Source organism: Canis lupus, chromosome X, assembly GCF_003254725.2.
Source record: "Canis lupus dingo isolate Sandy chromosome X, ASM325472v2, whole genome shotgun sequence".
Lineage (NCBI taxonomy): Eukaryota > Metazoa > Chordata > Mammalia > Carnivora > Canidae > Canis > Canis lupus.
In genome coordinates, this window is record NC_064281.1 from 76,320,494 (window position 1) to 76,338,327 (window position 17,834).

Consider the following 17,834-nt stretch of genomic DNA (forward strand, 5'->3'; position numbering starts at 1 on the left):
AGAATGGGAGAAGATATTTGCAAATGACCTATCAGATAAAGGGCTAGTATCCAAGATCATAAAGAACTTACCAAACTCAACACCCAAGAAACAAACAATCCAATCATGAAATGGGCAGAAGACATAAACAGAAATTTCTCCAAAGAACACATACACATGGCCAACAAGCACATGAGAAAATGAACCACATCACTTGCCATCAGGGAAATACAAATCAAAACCACAATGAAATACCACCTAACACCAGTGAGAATGTTGAAAATAACAAGACAGAAAACTACAAATGTTGGAAAGGATGTGGATAAAGGGGAACCCTCTTGCACTGTTGGTGGGAATGCGAACTGGTGCAGCCACTCTTGCAAACAGTGTGGATATTCCTCAAGAGGTTAAAAATAGAGCTACCCTATGACCCAGCAATTGCACTACTGGGTATTTACCCCAAAGATACAGATGTAGTGAAATGCCGGGACACCTGGACCCCAATGATCATAGCACCAATATCCACAATAGCCAAACTGTGGAAGGAGCTATGATGTCCTTCGACAGATGAATGGATAAAGAAGATGTGGTATATATAAACAATGGAATATTACTCAGCCATCAGAAAAGATGAATACCCACGATTTGCTTCAATGTGGATGGAACTGGAGGGTATTATGCTGAGTGAAATAAGTCAATCGGAGAGGGACAATCATCATATGGTTTCACCCATACGTGGAATGTAACAGTGAAGAGATTACAAGGGAAAGGAGAGGAACTGAATGGGAAAAATTAGAGAGGGAGACAAACCATGAGAGACTCCTAACTCTGGGAAACAAGCAGAGAGAAAATGGGTGACAGGCAATGAGGAGGGCACTTGATGGGATGAGCACTAAGTGTTATACTATATGTTGGCAAATTGAATTTAATTTTTTAAAAAATGTAAAAAAAAAAAGTGTACCGGGCAAACAGGCTGACTCTTCCTCACTCTCAGGAGCTAACATGAGATCGCTCCCACCCACAGTGCACCTTCAGAGCCGGGGTGCGGGCAGTACAGTAGATGGATGAGAAGACAAATGCAAGCATGGTGAGAGGTGTGAAAGGCCCATTTCCCATTCACCTGTGTGCAAATCATAAAATTGTTGGTGGTATGCCTTTGAATGAATTTAAATGATTAGGAATAAAAAGTAAAGTATGTGAGTCTTTATCTTCCTTTCCACCACCCTCACTAGCAGGAAACCCTTGTAAATCCCCTGTTGTTCCAGGTCACATGTCTGCTTCTAGAGACCTCCAAATAGAGCATGTGACTGAGTCACACTCTTTCCAAAGGGCAATCCCTGGGAACAGCATGTGTCCCCTCTCATCAGAATTTACTGCGATACTACCTATGGAGTCAAGCCTGGTGTACCTGTCAGGGACTGCCAGGGTGAATAATGTGGGAGAGAGGGCAAGGCCTTTCAGTCTCAGACCCATTAGCTCATGTTGGGACAGGGGACAAGTGATCCAGGACACACAACATTCAATCTACAGCATCACTCTTTATTATGCAAATAAACAGCAAACATGAGTGGGGAAAATACATGGAACAACTGATCCTTCAGGTGGTTATGATACCTGGCCTGCAAGGTAATTTTGGCTTCTTGGTCAGCCAGGCCTCTATCCCCAGTTATGGGCATGGCCTTAGACTAGAGAAAAGAGAAACAAAGATGATATGAACATCCAAGACTTCTTTTAGGTGATTTGTTTGAAGGCCTCCTCTGGGATCTTGCTTTCCTTCTGGAGGGAAGGAGTTGAGACATCAGAAGAGCCAGATCCCAGAGTTTCATCCCCAAGCCACCCAGCCTCCACCTTCTTGGCTTTTCCATGGCCCAGAAACACCCTCCTCTAGCCTGCTTAATGATTTCCACACCTCACCTTGAGCTTTGTGAAGACCTGACCAGCTTTGGTGTAGTCCCACTCGTTGTCCTCAAGGTACCTGGAGTGGGAGAACAGGTGATCTCCATTAGTACTGCAGCACAGACATGCTGACCATGCAATGCTTAATCTATGCTACTTTTTTGATGGGATACATATACTGGTATGAGCACAATGTGTAATGATGAAGAAAGACCTAGTGAAAATGACTATTACTAGCTTCCATACCCACTAGAATTAAAAAGTAGAGTTGTTAAATATGTATATATATGTATATATAAATATGCATATAAATGTATATATGTTAAATATGTATATATACATATATACATTTAAAACTTAACAAGTCGTTTTAAAATACAATCATTTTATTTTATTTTATTTTATTTTATTTTTTTTAATAATTTTTATTTATTTATGATAGTCACAGAGAGAGAGAGAGGCAGAGACACAGGCAGAGGGAGAAGCAGGCTCCATGCACCGGGAGCCCGATGTGGGATTCGATCCCGGGTCTCCAGGATCGCGCCCTGGGCCAAAGGCAGGCGCCAAACCGCTGCGCCACCCAGGGATCCCCAAAATACAATCATTTTAAATTGATTTTTAATATACATACCAAAGTATTCACCATTCTAAGGTGAATCAACTGCATTTCAGTGGCTTTCTAGTATATTCAGAAGATTTTGCAATAATCACAAACCCACAATCTAATACCAAAGCATTTTTTGTCACTGTAAATAAAACCCCTTACTCAGTAGCAGTCACTCCCTAGTCCCCCTTTTTCCTTGACCTTGATAATAATTAATCTGATATCTGTCTCAATGGGTTTGTCTATTTGGATTTTAAATATTTGGGTATTTCATATAAATCGACTCATACAATGTGTGGTCTTTTGTGCTTGGCTTCTTTTACTGAGCATAATAATTTTAAGGTCTATGCATGCAAAAAAATATATGAGAGCTTCATTCTATTTTATTGTTAAATAATATTCCATTGTATGGGCATAACACATTTTATTCATCCATAAATAGTTGGATGTTTGGTTTGTTTTCAATTTTTGGTTATTATAAATAATACTGCTATAAATATTTTAATATGTTTTTGTATGAACATATTTTTTCAATTCTCTAGTAGTAGACTGGCTGGGTCATATGGTAAACATATGTTTAATATTTGGAGATACTACCAAACTTTTTTAAAGTGGATATACATTTTCCACTTCTACCAGCGATATATGAGGGTTCCAATTTCTCCACATCTTTACCAACATTTATTTCTAGTTAAAAATTATAGCCATCTTAGTGTGTGAAATGGTATTTTGTGAAATGATACAATGGTATCATTGTATTTTGATTTGTATTTCCCATATGACTAATGATCTTTCCATGTGCCCTTTGGTCATTGACATGTCTTTTTTTTTTTTTTTTTGATGAATGTCTTTTGAGATTTTTGATCATTTTAATTGAGATACTTTTCTTTTTTAAAAAAAATTCTAAGAGTTCCTTCAATCACAAAAGGAAATTTAGAAGGAAATAAAATACTTGGAGGTTAAAGAGCATCCTATTAAAGAATGAATGAGTCAACAAGGAAATTACAAAAGAATCAAAAAATTCATGGAAACAAATAAAGTGAATGCACAACTGTTCAAAATCTTTGGGATACAGCAAAGGCAGTCTTAAGAGGGAAGTACATAGCAATACAAGCCTTTCTCAAGGAACAAGAAAAGTATCATATGCAATCTAAACACACACCTTTAGTAGTTAGAGAAATAACAGCAAATAAAGCCCAAACCAAGCAGGAGATGAGAATTAATCAGAGCAGAAATCAATGAAATAGAAACCAAAAGAATAGTAGAACAGATCAACAAAACTAAGAGCTGGCTCACTGAAATAATTAATAAGATCAATAAATCCCTATCCAGACTTATCAAAAAGAAAAGACAAAGGACCCACATTAATAAAAACATGAATGAAAGAGGAGATCACAACCGACACCAAAGAAATACAATCTGGAAGAAATGAATGCATTCCTAGAAACATATACACCAAAACTGAAACAGGAAGAAACAGGAAATCTAAATAGACCCATAACCAGCAAGGAAATTGAAGCAGTAATAAAAAAATCTTTCCCCCCAAAAGAGTCCAAGGATGGATGGCCTCCCAGAGAATTTTACCAAATATTTAAAGAATTCATACCTATTCTTCGGAAGCTGTTTCAAAAAAATAGAAATGGAAGAAAACTTCCAAACTCTTTCTATGCAGCTAACATTACTTTAATCCTAAAACCAGACAAAGACCCACCAAAAAGGAGGATTACTGACCAAAATTCCTGATGAACATGAATGCCAAAATTCTCACCAAAATACTAGCCAATAGGATCCAACAGTACATTAAAAAATTATTCATCACAACCATCCTGGAATGCAAGGCTGGGTCAACATCCACAAATAAATCAATGTGATATACTACATTAATAAAAGAAAGGACAAGAACCATATCTTTTCAATAGATACAGAAAAAGCATTTGACAAAGTACAGTATCCTTTCTTGATTAAAACTCCTCACATTGTAGGGATAAAGGGTACATACCTCAATATCATAAAAGCCATCTATGAAAAGCCCACAGCAAATATCATTCTAAATGGGGAAAAAGAGAGAGCTTTTCCCTAAGGTTAGGAACACAACAGGGATGTCCACTCTCACCACTGCTATTCAACACAGGACTAGAATTCCTACTTTCAGCAATCAGACAACAAAAAGAAATAAAAAGCATCCGAATTGGCAAAGAAGTCAAACTCTCGCTCTTTGCAAATGACATATTCTATGTGGAAAACCCAAGACTCCACCCCCAAATTGCTAGAACTCACACAGGAATTCAGCAAAGTGGCAGGATACAAAATCAATGCACAGAAATCAAGTGTATTTCTATACATGAACAATGTGACATAAGAAAGAGATATTGAGGAGTCAATCCCACTCAGTGCTTGGGTGCCTGCCTTCGGCTCAGATCGTGGTCCTGGGATCTGGGATCGAGTCCTGCATCGGGTTCCCTGCATGGTACCTGCTTCTCCCTCTGTCTGTGTCTCTGCCTCTCTCTCTCTCTCTCTGTCTGTGTCTCTCATGAATAAATAAATAAAATCTTTAATTTAAAAAAATGTTTGATGAAGTCCAATTGGTCTAAATTTTCTTTTTTATTTTGTACTTTTGGCATTATACATCAGAAAATGCTGCCTAACAAAAACAGACACATAGATCAATGGAACAGAATCCAGAATCCAGATGTGGACCCTCAACTTTATGGCCAACTAATATTCGACAAAGCAGGAAAGACTATCCACTGGAAAAAAGACAGTCTCTTCAATAAATGGTGCTGGGAAAATTGCACATCCACATGCAGAAGAATGAAACTAGACCACCCTCTTGCACCATACACTAAGATAAATTCAAAATGGATGAAAGATCTAAATGTGAGACAAGATTCCATCAAAATCCTAGAGGAGAACACAGGCAACACCCTTTTTGAACTTGACCACAGTAACTTCTTGCAAGATACATCCATGAAGGCAAGAGAAACAAAAAGAAAAATTGGGACTTCATCAAGATATGAAGTTTTTGCACAGCAAAAGAAACAGTCAACAAAACTAAAAGACAACCTACAGAATGGGAGAAGATATTTGCTAATGACCTATCAGATAAAGGGCTAGTTTCCAAGATCTATAAAGAACTTATTAAACTCAACAGCAAAGAAACAAACAATCCAATTATGAAATGGGCAAAAGACATGAACAGAAATCTCACAGAGAAAGACATAGACATGGCCAAGAAGCACATGAGAAAATGCTCCGCATCACTTGCCATCAGGGAAATACAAATCAAACCCACAATGAGATACCACCTCACACCAGTGAGAATGGGGAAAATTAACAAGGCAGGAAACAACAAACGTTGGAGAGGATGTGAAGAAAGGGGAACCCTCTTGCACTGTTGGTGGGAACGTGAACTGGTACAGCCCCTCTGGAAAACTGTGTGGAGGTTCCTCAAAGAGTTAAAAATAGATCTGCCCTATGACCCAGCAATTGCACTGTTGGGGATTTACCCCAAAGATACAGATGCAGTGAAACGCCGGGACACCTGCACCCCGATGTTTATAGAAGCTATGTCCACAATAGCCAAACTGTGGAAGGAGCCTCGGTGTCCATCGAAAGATGAATGGATAAAGAAGATGTGGTCTGAGTATTCAATGGAATATTACTCAGCCATTAGAAATGACAAATACCCACCATTTGCTTCGACGTGGATGGAACTGGAGGTATTATGCTGAGTGAAATAAGTCAATCGGAGAAGGACAAACATTATATGTTTTCATTCATTTGGGGAATATAAAAAATAGTGAAAGGGAATAAAGGGGAAAGGAGAAAAATTGAGTGGTAAATATCAGAAAGGGAGACAGAACATGAGAGACTCTTAACTCTGGGAAACGAACTAGGGGTGGTAGAAAAGGAAGTGGGCGGGGGGTGGGGGTGACTGGGTGACAGGCACTGAGAGGGGCACTTGATGGGATGAGCACTGTGTGTTATTCTATATGTTGGCAAATTGAACACCAATAAAAAATAAATGTATAAAAAAAGAAAATGTTTAATTCAAGGTCACAAAGAATTTACCCTTATATTTTAAGATTTTTTTTAAAAGTAAGCTCTATACCCTATGTGGGGCTTGAACTCATGATTCTGAGATCAAGAGTTGCATGGTCCACTGACTGAGTCAGCCAGGTACCCCTCTTTTAAGATTTTTTTGGGGGTCTGCAGTAACTTTAACAGAGAAACCAGGCTGCAATAAGTCTACGTGTTTGGAGCAGATGGTGGTTATCTTTTCAAAGGGTGAAGTGTTGTTATCCCAGTTGCCAGCACACAAAGATCAAAACCAAAGCTCAGATATCCTCTTTCTTCGTTCTGCCCTACATCACCAGCTCATGATATGAGATGAGAGACTACACAACCTCACTGAATTAAGTAAGAGGTCCAATTGGGTAGAGGCGACATCCTGACAGGAGACAATTAAATGATCATTGAAGAGGATGCTGATTATAAAGTACAGTTACCTACTCTCTGATACTCTTTGATGAGGAAGGTGAGGATATTGGATGAGAAGTAAATTATATTCTTCATTCTTTAAATAAGTTAATCCTATAGGATTGGGTTGATGGTTAATCAAGCAGTAGAATAGGATGAAAATCTAGACTAGTTATATAGATCTCTGTGCTTAAAGAAAAGAACAGCAATGATAAAGAAGTGAGGAACATTAAAATGTCTGAAAGTATTAAAAAGAAGAGCACTTTTTTCTTAAATAAGACAGGAAACAGCATCTTTTATTTTCCTCACTGCAATGGCAGCAGACTTACTGGTTTTCATGAATCATGATTTCTGAAAGTTTGTTGATAAGATTGCTTAATCACAGGAGGACAAACATGAGGCTGATTGCTAATGTTAGAACTACATCTTCCCCCAAATCCTCTTGTAGGTGCTATTCTCATGCTGGCTCTACAGAGGTACCCTCAGCACCATAAGGTGCTTCAGTTAAAGCCTCTGCAATGACATGATTGACAGGTTTTTTGTGGGCTATGTCTTTCTTGTACATATAAACTCTTTTGGTTCAGCTGGAGTTAAAGATGAGCAGGAGTTTGGTTTTGAGAGACAAAGTTTCAGACACCAGCCACACATGCCTCTGCCCTATTTCATTACATGTTCTTTTCTGAGAAACACATTCAGTGATTGAGTGTTAAGTCCTGTGGTTGAGAGAAATGACCTGCTCACCACCATCCACCCCCCGTTTTTCCCTCCAAGTGAATCTCACAACAGTGAAGGCTATAGATAGGAAAGTTGTCTGTGTTTCCTTTTAACCAGGGAAATTTCTTGGTGACCTTGTGAATGGCATGGGCAAGATAGTCCATGTTCCCCAGGGTGACCCCTGCCACAGAGATGTGGCCATCCTTTGTCATGTAGATGAGAACTCCTTGGTCATCCCCTCCACCTGTTCAGGCTTTATTCTTGTGAAACAAAACCTGCCAATCTGGTCAGTGATGTGCTGTCAGTAGTGGGGGGAGCCTTCCTTCTTGAGGTTGGAGACCAGCTGAGTCCACATGCTAATGATGTGTTGGGCTATGCCTTTTACTTCCTGAAACTATTATTTTGGGGATCCCTGGGTGGCTCAGTGGTTTGGCGCCGCCTTCGGCCCAGGGCGTGATCCTGGATTCCCGGGATCGAGTCCCATGTCAGGCTTCCTGCATGGAGCCTGCTTCTCCCTCTGCCTGTGTCTCTGCCTCTCTCTCTCTGTGTCTCTCATGAATAAATAAATAAAATCTTAAAAAAATATATTGTTTTCACAGGTCAGGGCTGATCGGATGGTCAAGGCAATCCAGGCTCCGTTGATTGGAGAGTTGGAATACATGAGACGAAACAAGATCTTCAACTGTTACTCCACTCTTTTGGCTTCATCAGTGTCTTTGCAGACCACAGTGAAAGCTCCCACATGCTTACTGTATAAGCCCAGGTTCTTGGTATAGGTTTGGCAGAGACAAACATTAATGCCCTGCTCAATGAAGATGAAGTGGCATATAGCCCAGGCTTCCTTGTTGCAATCACCACTGGCAAAGTCTTGGCAGGCCATGCCAAAAAATGCAAAGAGATTATTTTTCTTCACGATTGTTACTACTTCCTTCTATTGCCCAGGATGAAGTCCACTCCTTTGTGATTGTGGGCACAGGCATGCAGGAGAAGAACATTTTACTGTAGCATTTTTGAAATGTCCTTTATAGTGCCTATGAAGTCACAGATGCATGTCTTGGTTCTTAGTGTTGATAACCATGTAGCTGCATATCAGTGTCCCTAAAGAATGGATGTATGATCCCTGGATTCCTTGATTGATACCTCTGGCCTCCCACAGAGCCCACTTTTGGAGGGACTGTCTACCAGATTCACCAGACTTATAGATTTAATTCTAATGTATATACCCTTTATAGCAGCACAAAGAATGGTCACTCCAATCCCTATTTTCAGAACAATACATTGAGTCACTGAGGTATTATAACTTGACAAGATCATTCAGCTAGCTAGTAAGTGTTGAGGTCAGGAAAAGAATCTGGTATTCTGACTCCAGAGTCCACACTCTTAACCACACTCTTAGACCTTTCCTTGGGTCTGCCTGTTGGCTTTCCACTGAGGAAACCTCTAGGCTGTACCACTATATTCCTACACCATTGTCCTCAGGCTGGGATGGGTGTTTGTCCCCATGCTGTACCCACAATACAGCACTTACCTGGAATTGCTATCAGAAGTCAAGATGAAGGTCCGAGTGAAAGCATGGACAGAACCTTGAGAATTTCCTTCTACTTCAATGACAACAAACAGCAACATCCCTTTAGAGTTGTACTTTTCACACAACCAGTATTCCCCTTTCAGGGACTTACTTGATAATCTTGTAGCACCCTTATGGGAGCCAGACAGGGGCAACTTTTCACTGGGAGGTAGAAGAGGGCTTTAAGGACTGAGAGGGCAACAATAGGGATAATCAACTCCCAGGGATAGGACCCCCAATATGTATCAGATCCTCTGACAAATACATGTTCACTTGATTCATTTCTTTTAGAGCAGCCCAAGATAAGGGTATTATTAGCCTCTTTTGCAAATAAGGAAACTGAAAGGTTATATATTTGACCCAAGATCACAGAGTAAGGAACTGAAATGAGAGCTATAAAATGCCACAGCCTGTGCCTCTAACATGTGAACTGTGTTGGGTCAGAAAGGCATGGATGTATGTCAGACCAGGATAGTCTGTGGGCAAGGTAGGATGGGAGAACACAACGGGAAGGGATGGAAAGGAAGCAACTTGGAAAGCTGGGAGAATTTGGAGGTAGTCCAGCCAGGAGGACATAATGGGGGATCTGGGGAGGACTCTACAGATACTTACTGTCCTTAAAAACCCCATTGACAGAAAAAAACGAGCATTGTTTCCCGAAAGGGGAGAATAGTTACTAAGGCTTTCAGTATCCTTCTAAACCTCCTACCCACTTCTGACTTTCTTGGTTGGCCCAAGGGAGGAAACCCATGCTCACCGTCTGGACGCTCAGGTCGACCACAAAGGAGTTAAGGTCATGCTGAGTTTTGGGCAACATATTGAGGGAGTCAACAATGTCATATTTTGTATGCTTTAGCAGTAGAACTCGCAGGACTTTGGGGGAAAGAAGGAAAGGTCAGGCCCATGGCCCCTATATATGTTCCCTTCACACCCCCTTTCCCATGTTGATCTTTTTGCTTTTCACATTTACCAGGGTCCTTGACCTTCTTAATATCCCTGCTATCCTTGAAGTATTCTTCTAAGCCATTTCTAGGAAAAATAGAGGAAAAGGAGGTAGTGGCCCAGGCAGTGTAGATGTTTACAGGAACTGATTATGTGTTTGCTGGGGAGACACATGGCCCAGGAGCAGAGTCTGAGCTGTGATACTCACAAGGCTGCATCTTCAGGGTTGAAGGGAGTGGTCAGGGAGAAACAGGCCTCATCATGGTAAGCATTGAGGAGACCCTATCGGTCTCCAGAGTCAAAGATCAAGTAATAGCTGAAGAAAAACAAAGACAATAGGCTATCTCTGTGATCTGGGCACCCAAAGGGACTTGAAAGCTCCTCTTAATCCATTAGCATACCTATTCCAACCCTCTTCTGCCTCATGGCCCCAAGGGTACTTACTGAAGCAGGAATTGAAGGATTAGATTCTTAAGAATCTCGGATCCTTTATAGCTTTCCTGGAATCAAAAGATATCTTGAAACTATGTGGTAGACAAAGCTTCCATTGTAATATCCTAAATCATGCTTGCTCCATCCTCACCTTACAATGCTTTATTATTTGGGGGGCTTCAGTGCAAATTACAGTTATTGCTGGTAACACCTGGCCAGCCTGAAGAAAGGAAGAGGAAATCAGAAGTGCAGACCATGGAGATTGCAATGGGTGAAAAGGGGCATATATAGGTGCAGGGGAAACAAGAGCTAGGGTCAGGTGTGAAATGGCCCCCAAAATTCTATCAGCAAGACTACAGTAGGAGTCTTCAACAGAGGGTCAGTCCTGTAAGACTCTATTATTATATGCAACTTTGGGTAAATAAGTGAATGACAGAAAGTTTGTGAGTAAGGGTGTGTGTGTGTGTGTGTGTGTGTGTGTGTGTGAGAGAGAATGGGCATTTTCTAGGAAGAATGGTCATGCTTTTTTCAGGAGTCTATGCACCCCAATGGGTCAGATACAAAAACATAACCTATGTAAGTCCACCAAAGCTTCCCGCTGGTGTGAAGGTCATCACTGTTAAAAAGAGGAGACAATGATGAATGTAGGCACTTATCAGGTGTAACAATGTGGGGAAACAATCCCTGATAGCACTGTTCAAAACCAAAAATAGAAAGAAATGAACTGCAGTTTAATTTTAAAGGTTTTCTGTCTTTCCTTCCTCCTGGGTAACTCCTACCTAGACTGCCCTTGCTCTCTTCCCAATATCTCAAGAAGCAAGATTTGGAGCCCAGGCTCTAGGGATGCCTTCCCCTCCTGGCCTCCCTTCCTCCCCGCAAGTTCCAAGTCCCCACTAAAGGCTCAAGAGAGAAGAGGGAATGGGGTGGGAGCCCAGGGCTCTGTTACCTCACTAGGGGTCCAGCATTCTGCAGGACCATGATCTGCCGGCCCCAGTGATGGTCCTGGATGTTGGGCCAGGGAGGTGAGTGAGGCAAGACCCAGGGTACAGGGAGAGAGAGGGAGGGGGAAGAAGACAGAAAAGGGGGTAAAGGTAGGAGGGGAGAGGTAAGAGAGACATAGGGGACTAGAGACAAAGGATGAAGAGAAAGCAAAGTAAAGGGAAAGGAAAGAAGCTCTACCATGGTGGTGGGGGTCAGGAAGGAAGGAGAATGAGAAGGAGAAGAAGGAGAAAATGGCTCCATGGCTGCATCCCTTTCCTTCATCTGTCCTGGCAGGCCCTGGAACCTGAGGTAGGAATGGAAAGCATGCCAGTGTTGGGCTGGGGGCCCATTGGTGCTGTCTGAAACTGTCACCTATGTGAACTCAGTGTAAGCTGGGCATGGGGAATGAGTTAGCTATTTGGGCAGACCTTCCCCAGAAGGAGTAGAGGGTGAAGCCCCAGGTCAGCATGGTGATGAGGGTCTGTGGCCCTGTCTTATAATCACTGCCTTCCTTCCTGATGGCCCCACTGCAACTGTGCCAGGGGACACATTTTCCCACATTGTTCCTGGCACAATTCATGTCCAGTTCCTAGACTAAGGGATTATACCTGTGTCAGGTGATCTAGGGCTTCTCTGAAGGACCAGTCAGGATTATGTGATGTATGAAGGGAAGAAAAGGGGAAGTACTTCTGAGAGGTTTGTCTTCTCTCCTCAAGCACCTCTGCCATCCACCCTTCATTTATGCCTCAGGAAGCCCTCTGCTCACTGGCAGTCACCCACTTCTAGCCTCTCGACTCAGGGAACCCTGGTTTCTCTCAAGGAGAGGCCAGCTCCTGACATTGGGCGAGAGGAACATGACCTTGAGGAACAGCCCCCTAGGATCTTAGCCCTCAGCATGAGGCAGAAAAGCCATCATGGCAGCCTGGAATTAGAGAGTGGACCCATTTGTTTCAAGGGAAAGAGGGCTCCTCTTGGGGATGAGGAGGGAACCCCATCTCAGCAGGGAGTAGGAAGGCCTGTATCAGCATGAGGCCCTGGGCTGGAGGACCCTTGTCAGTTCAGGTCGCAGTATCTGGCTCAAGCTGGTCACTCCTGGTCCTGGAGAAGATGATCCTTGCTTCCTGGAGCATTCTCATGGGAAAGAATGCTAGAGACAGCTGGGTGCAGAGTGAGGAAACAGAGCCCAGGCCAGGAGAACAAGTGAGTAGGTCATAGGAAGGAAAAGACCTCTAAGCACAGGTAAGGGACACAGAGAGAAGTGTGAGGGGGCCTTTGATCCTCCTAGAGGACCAGGGCTGCCACCTCCTGCAAGGGGGCACTGTCAAGGGTAATTTAGGCTCCCAAGGTAAAAAGGTCCCGAGGAGGGGTGACAAAAGTTACCACAGACCTTACATAGGTGTACTGGTTTGGGAAAGTGTTGCACAGAGGGTTCCCTTTCAGCCACAGCTCTTCAAGCTTCAGCCCTTTTATCTTGCATAACTCCCAGACTGACTGCACCTGAAAAATATGGGAAAGTAACTAGAAAAATGTTCTGGAAATAGACACCTGGACCCTTGAACATCTAGTCTCCACCTTCCTGCTCAGGTAACTTCTCTTGACACCTGTCATCACTCTGATGAGCATTACCACCCACTCTCAACCCCAAATTTAATATGCACCCCCTTCCTACCTCATTTTTTGAGAGGTTCAGACTCTTGATTGTAGGGGACATCTCCACAATGTCAGACAAGCCATCCAGCTGGTACAGTTTGTTCTTGCATAAGTTCAAGGACAAGAGCTTTGGGGGAAGAAGTTAGAGTGACATTTACTATCTAGGGACTCAGAGACAAATCTTCTCTCCACCTCATGTGTTCCATCCCATATAATACCAGCACTGGGCAAAATGCCTCACTTCGGGGAAATTCTCTTTGATGACCTGCAGGGTGGCAGCCATGCAGTTTCTTCGATTCAGGATTATATCCATATCATGGTCCATCAACTCTTCAAAAAGGTGGGAGGAGGCATCAGAAGGCTGAGAGGGGTCCAGGGCCAGTACCAAACTTACCCTCATTACCATCCCTAAGTGTCACACCCAAGAAGACCCCTAGAATTACTGCTGTCATTTGTACCTGGGTCAAAGCGGAGTTTATGGAGGTCAAGAGCTTTTTGGGAGATATCATAGTGTTTGCTCATGGTCAGCTGCAGAGAGGGATGGTAAGAGCCACTGTGAGTCTGTCATGGTGATAGGGAAACTGGGGGCTGGGAGAAGAAGAGGTAGGTCTGGGTGTTTGCACACAATGGGCCTTGTGTCTTAATTACCTTTAGCTGCTCCATTTCTTCTGGATCCAATTTATTCTGTACAGAGTAGGGTACAGCAGAGGGACTGACATGTATAGATAGCTACAAGAGGGGGGTGGTGGGATAAGCACTAGGAATTCTCCTTTAAGGAAGATGATCAGCCACTTTGGTCTGTGTTCCTGCCTTGGGACCAGGTATGGGTAATATCCTCAACACATACCTTTTGATTTTCCTCATCAGAAATCTTGCAGTTGATATCTTTCAATGCAGAGGCAGCACAAGCATCCTGGATAAAGAACTGGGCCCCGTCTTTTAAGTAATGGAACTACAGGGATTGAAGGCAACGGCAATAGTGTCAGAGGCCAGTGGCCTCTGCTTAGCTGTCTCTCCCCCTTCCCTGAGCCCACTCATCTGACTTCACCATTCTTTCTTACATCAACCACGGTGAAGGGGACACTGCAATGGCTTTGTATCGAATTTATTATCCATGTCTTGTTATACTTTATTCCGTAAGGAATCTAAGGATAAAAAGAAGGGATGGGAGAGAAGGGAGACAACAGGGCATTAAGACTGTAGAACAGACTCAATCTGGTGTTCTATTCTGACCTTCTACTGAGCTTTAAAAAGGCTTCCAAAGTAGGAACTATTGACATGATTTTAATTTTTTCTTTTGCTAGACATGGATTTTCTAATTTTTCCGTTCCCCCTATTTGAATATTTAACTCCCAAACAATCAAATTTAGATATTTAAAATGATATTCCTTTAATAAGTTTCCAGGAAATCCTGTTTATCCAACCAGGAATTTAGAGTCTACACCTTCACACTCATCATGAGCCAAATTGTGACATCTGGTGAGGAGTTGCTCCATATCCTTGGCAGTAGTCTCCACCTTTGCCTTTAGTCAACTTCCCATGACCTTCCTTCAGTTAACCTGTTCCCTTTGTATTGTTTGTGTGAACCTGCCCTCAGGTGATCAAGGATGTTAACTTCTCTTGTTCTCAACAAAGTTCCCAGCATCTCTATATGAGACCAACACAACTCTCCTTGACCTGCTTCTCCTGCACATTCCTTATTTTTTGTCAGGATACTTCCTGTGACCCTGAACCAGCCCCCTGAGTTTCCATCCTGCTTGTTCTCCATATCTCTCTCTGGAAATGCTCTGTCTTGGCATTCATTATGCCATTTCACACTGCTATTGTTGGGTTGGAAGGTGGAGACAGTGCTGTGGGGAAGTGGATAAAAGGGAGTGTCCATAAATATATAGAAATGCAATGAAATCTTCTATATAATTTCACTTCAATAATACCAGGTCTACAATTAGGATTACTCAGTTGTTATTCCAGTCCTATCACTCTTCACTTTCAGTGAGAGGAGAAAAAGACCATGGAGAACAAAAACTTTGCAGAGTCCCAGGGGCTGCTGCATGCAAACCAGGCTACCTGGTCACTTATTGTCTTATTTAGGGGTCCTACTGGGAACCCTTCATTACCATGTTTCTATCATCCTCCTGAAGGTGGAAAGGATGAAGCTCATATCCACATGTTCATAATTAAAGTTCCCTTTGCCAAAATTACCCTGGGAAGAATCCCCACCTTTATTTTTCTTTGAGGAGAGCTACCACCATCAATTTTATTTTAAATAAAAAATAAATTTAAAATCAAACTTATTTTAAAATTGAGAAAAAAATACAACTTTGAAGACACATTAGTGGTCTCATACCATTTACTTCATCTTGGCCTAACATCATGGTAGGGCAAGCAAAGTGTCAACCTGCTGGATAGAACAATCATACAAACAATGTATCAGTTGGTAGTAATACTAGTGGTTCTGCAGGAAGGGAGGATTAAGGCAATTAGATGATTAGAAACCAGATTTTCTTTTGGTTTTAACATTTAAGGTTCTCTAGGCTTATGTGTTGTACATTGTACATTAATTACTCTGCATTGTCTCAGAGCATGGTTATAAGGAAAGATCTATTCACTCCTGGTCATTCCATGATTTGCTGATTATGAAGAGGCCTTGGATTAACTCTTTGGGTTACTTTCACTGTGTGGCCTGGTGTCAGAAAAGTCCTGTGAAACTTTCACTGTGGTTACTTTCACTGTGTGGCCTGGTGTTAGAAAAGTCCTGTTACTCACAACTTTTGATATTTTCCTTATATGGCACATGGAAGTGAAATCATTCAAACCAGAAATTCCACATGCTCAGTGTCCAAAACGTGGAGTTAGCCTAAAGTACTCTCTCATACTCCATACCTAACTTATCAAAAAGTTCTCTTGGCTTGCCCTCAAAATATGTCCAAAGTCTAGCTACTTCTTAACTCCTCTATTGCTACCAACCTGGTTGTTATCAACATCAATCTTCTGTATTATATTGCCTTCCAAATGGTCCCTCTGTTTTCATCCATGCTCCCTCACTATTTTTAACTCAGCAGGCAGAGAGAAATTTTAAAGTATAAGTCAAATCTTGTCACTCTTTTGCTATAAAAATCCTATAAAAGGATTTGAAGTCCATCAAAGTGTTAAAAGGTGAGTTCATCATGATAACAACATCAACAAAAAGAAATCTCATTGGTGACATTTGGAGAAGGCCAGTAAATGAACTTATTTTTATGAAAATTTATAAAGAGGAAGAATCAAATATATTTGTTCTTTTTTTCTGTATAAGGTGTACATAAAGATAGCCAATTTATTGATGATAGAGTTTCTCTTTATATGTGTAATGTAGTTAATATAAGAAGAAGTCATGATAGAATTTGAGTATCATCATTTTAAAACTTATAATTAAGTAAAGAACCTATATAATGGTGATAAATGGCTGGTAAATATCACACACATACACACACACACACACACACACACACACACACACAACAACAAAAGCCAGGCATCATGTACTTTGTTATAGGCATTGACTATGCAGAATTTTTGTCAAAAGCATCAAATCTGAATCTGATCAAGTCTTTAGTTCTTATTTCAACATTGGGATGCAATTTCTTAAACAAATGAAGGGGAGAGATATATGAATGTATTTAGTATTTTATGTTTGTATGCTATGGGATACATTATGCATTTATGCAAATATATATGTTAAATTTTGAGACAATTATATACTCATGTAGAAATAATGATTTCTGATTTTTTATATAATTTGTACATTAGATTATCATTTCAGTTAACATCCTAATCGTCACAAACTTTAGCCTACTAATACAGTTGCAATTTTACAAATCCAAATTTTTGCTACAATAAGCTACTATGAAAAAGGATATACATACATTCCATATATTTTATAGTTTTCCATGCAATAATTCCCATAAGTAGATTATTTTAGTCAAAACATGAATATTTTCAATTTCAATAAATTTTTATAAGTGACATTTATAAATATATATACATACATATATATATTTATTTATTTACACCTATTTGCATGCTAATCAAGAGTGAGGGGGATGCCTGGGTGGCTCAGCGGTTGAGTGTCTGCCTTGTCTTCCGGATTACCGGAATCAAGTCCCACATTGGGCTCCTTGCATGGAGCTTGCTTCTCCCTTGGCCTGTGTCTCTGCCTCTCTTTCTGTGTCTCTCATGAATAAATAAATAAAATCTTTAAAAAAAAAAAGAGTGAGGGAACAAGCCTATTTACTCACCACCACAAACATAAAAAGTTTACATGCTGATAAAACAATCAGCCTTTTTTTAATTTATATTTGGAATAGCATTGCCTCTAATATATATATATATATTAGAATATAGTGGTGATTCAGAATCTTTTGTCACTGGAATGGTTGAAATATGAGAGTGGCTGAAGGCTGGAACTGACCCGAGGGCCTCAGAAGCAGGAGCAAATAGACAAAAATGGGAGGATAAGATGATGATGTGCACTTATAATACAATAAAACAAGAAAAATATTGGAGGTACTGACTCTATGCTAGCCAGACATATCCATCTGGAAAACTTAA

At 41.1% G+C, this 17,834-nt stretch overlaps 1 pseudogene; it reads right to left on the bottom strand.

Annotated features, from left to right (window-relative positions):
• Window positions 1-1,497: 1,497 nt before the first annotated feature.
• LOC112649327 (nuclear RNA export factor 2-like) lies at window positions 1,498-15,405 on the bottom strand (annotated as a pseudogene).
• Window positions 15,406-17,834: the final 2,429 nt, after the last annotated feature.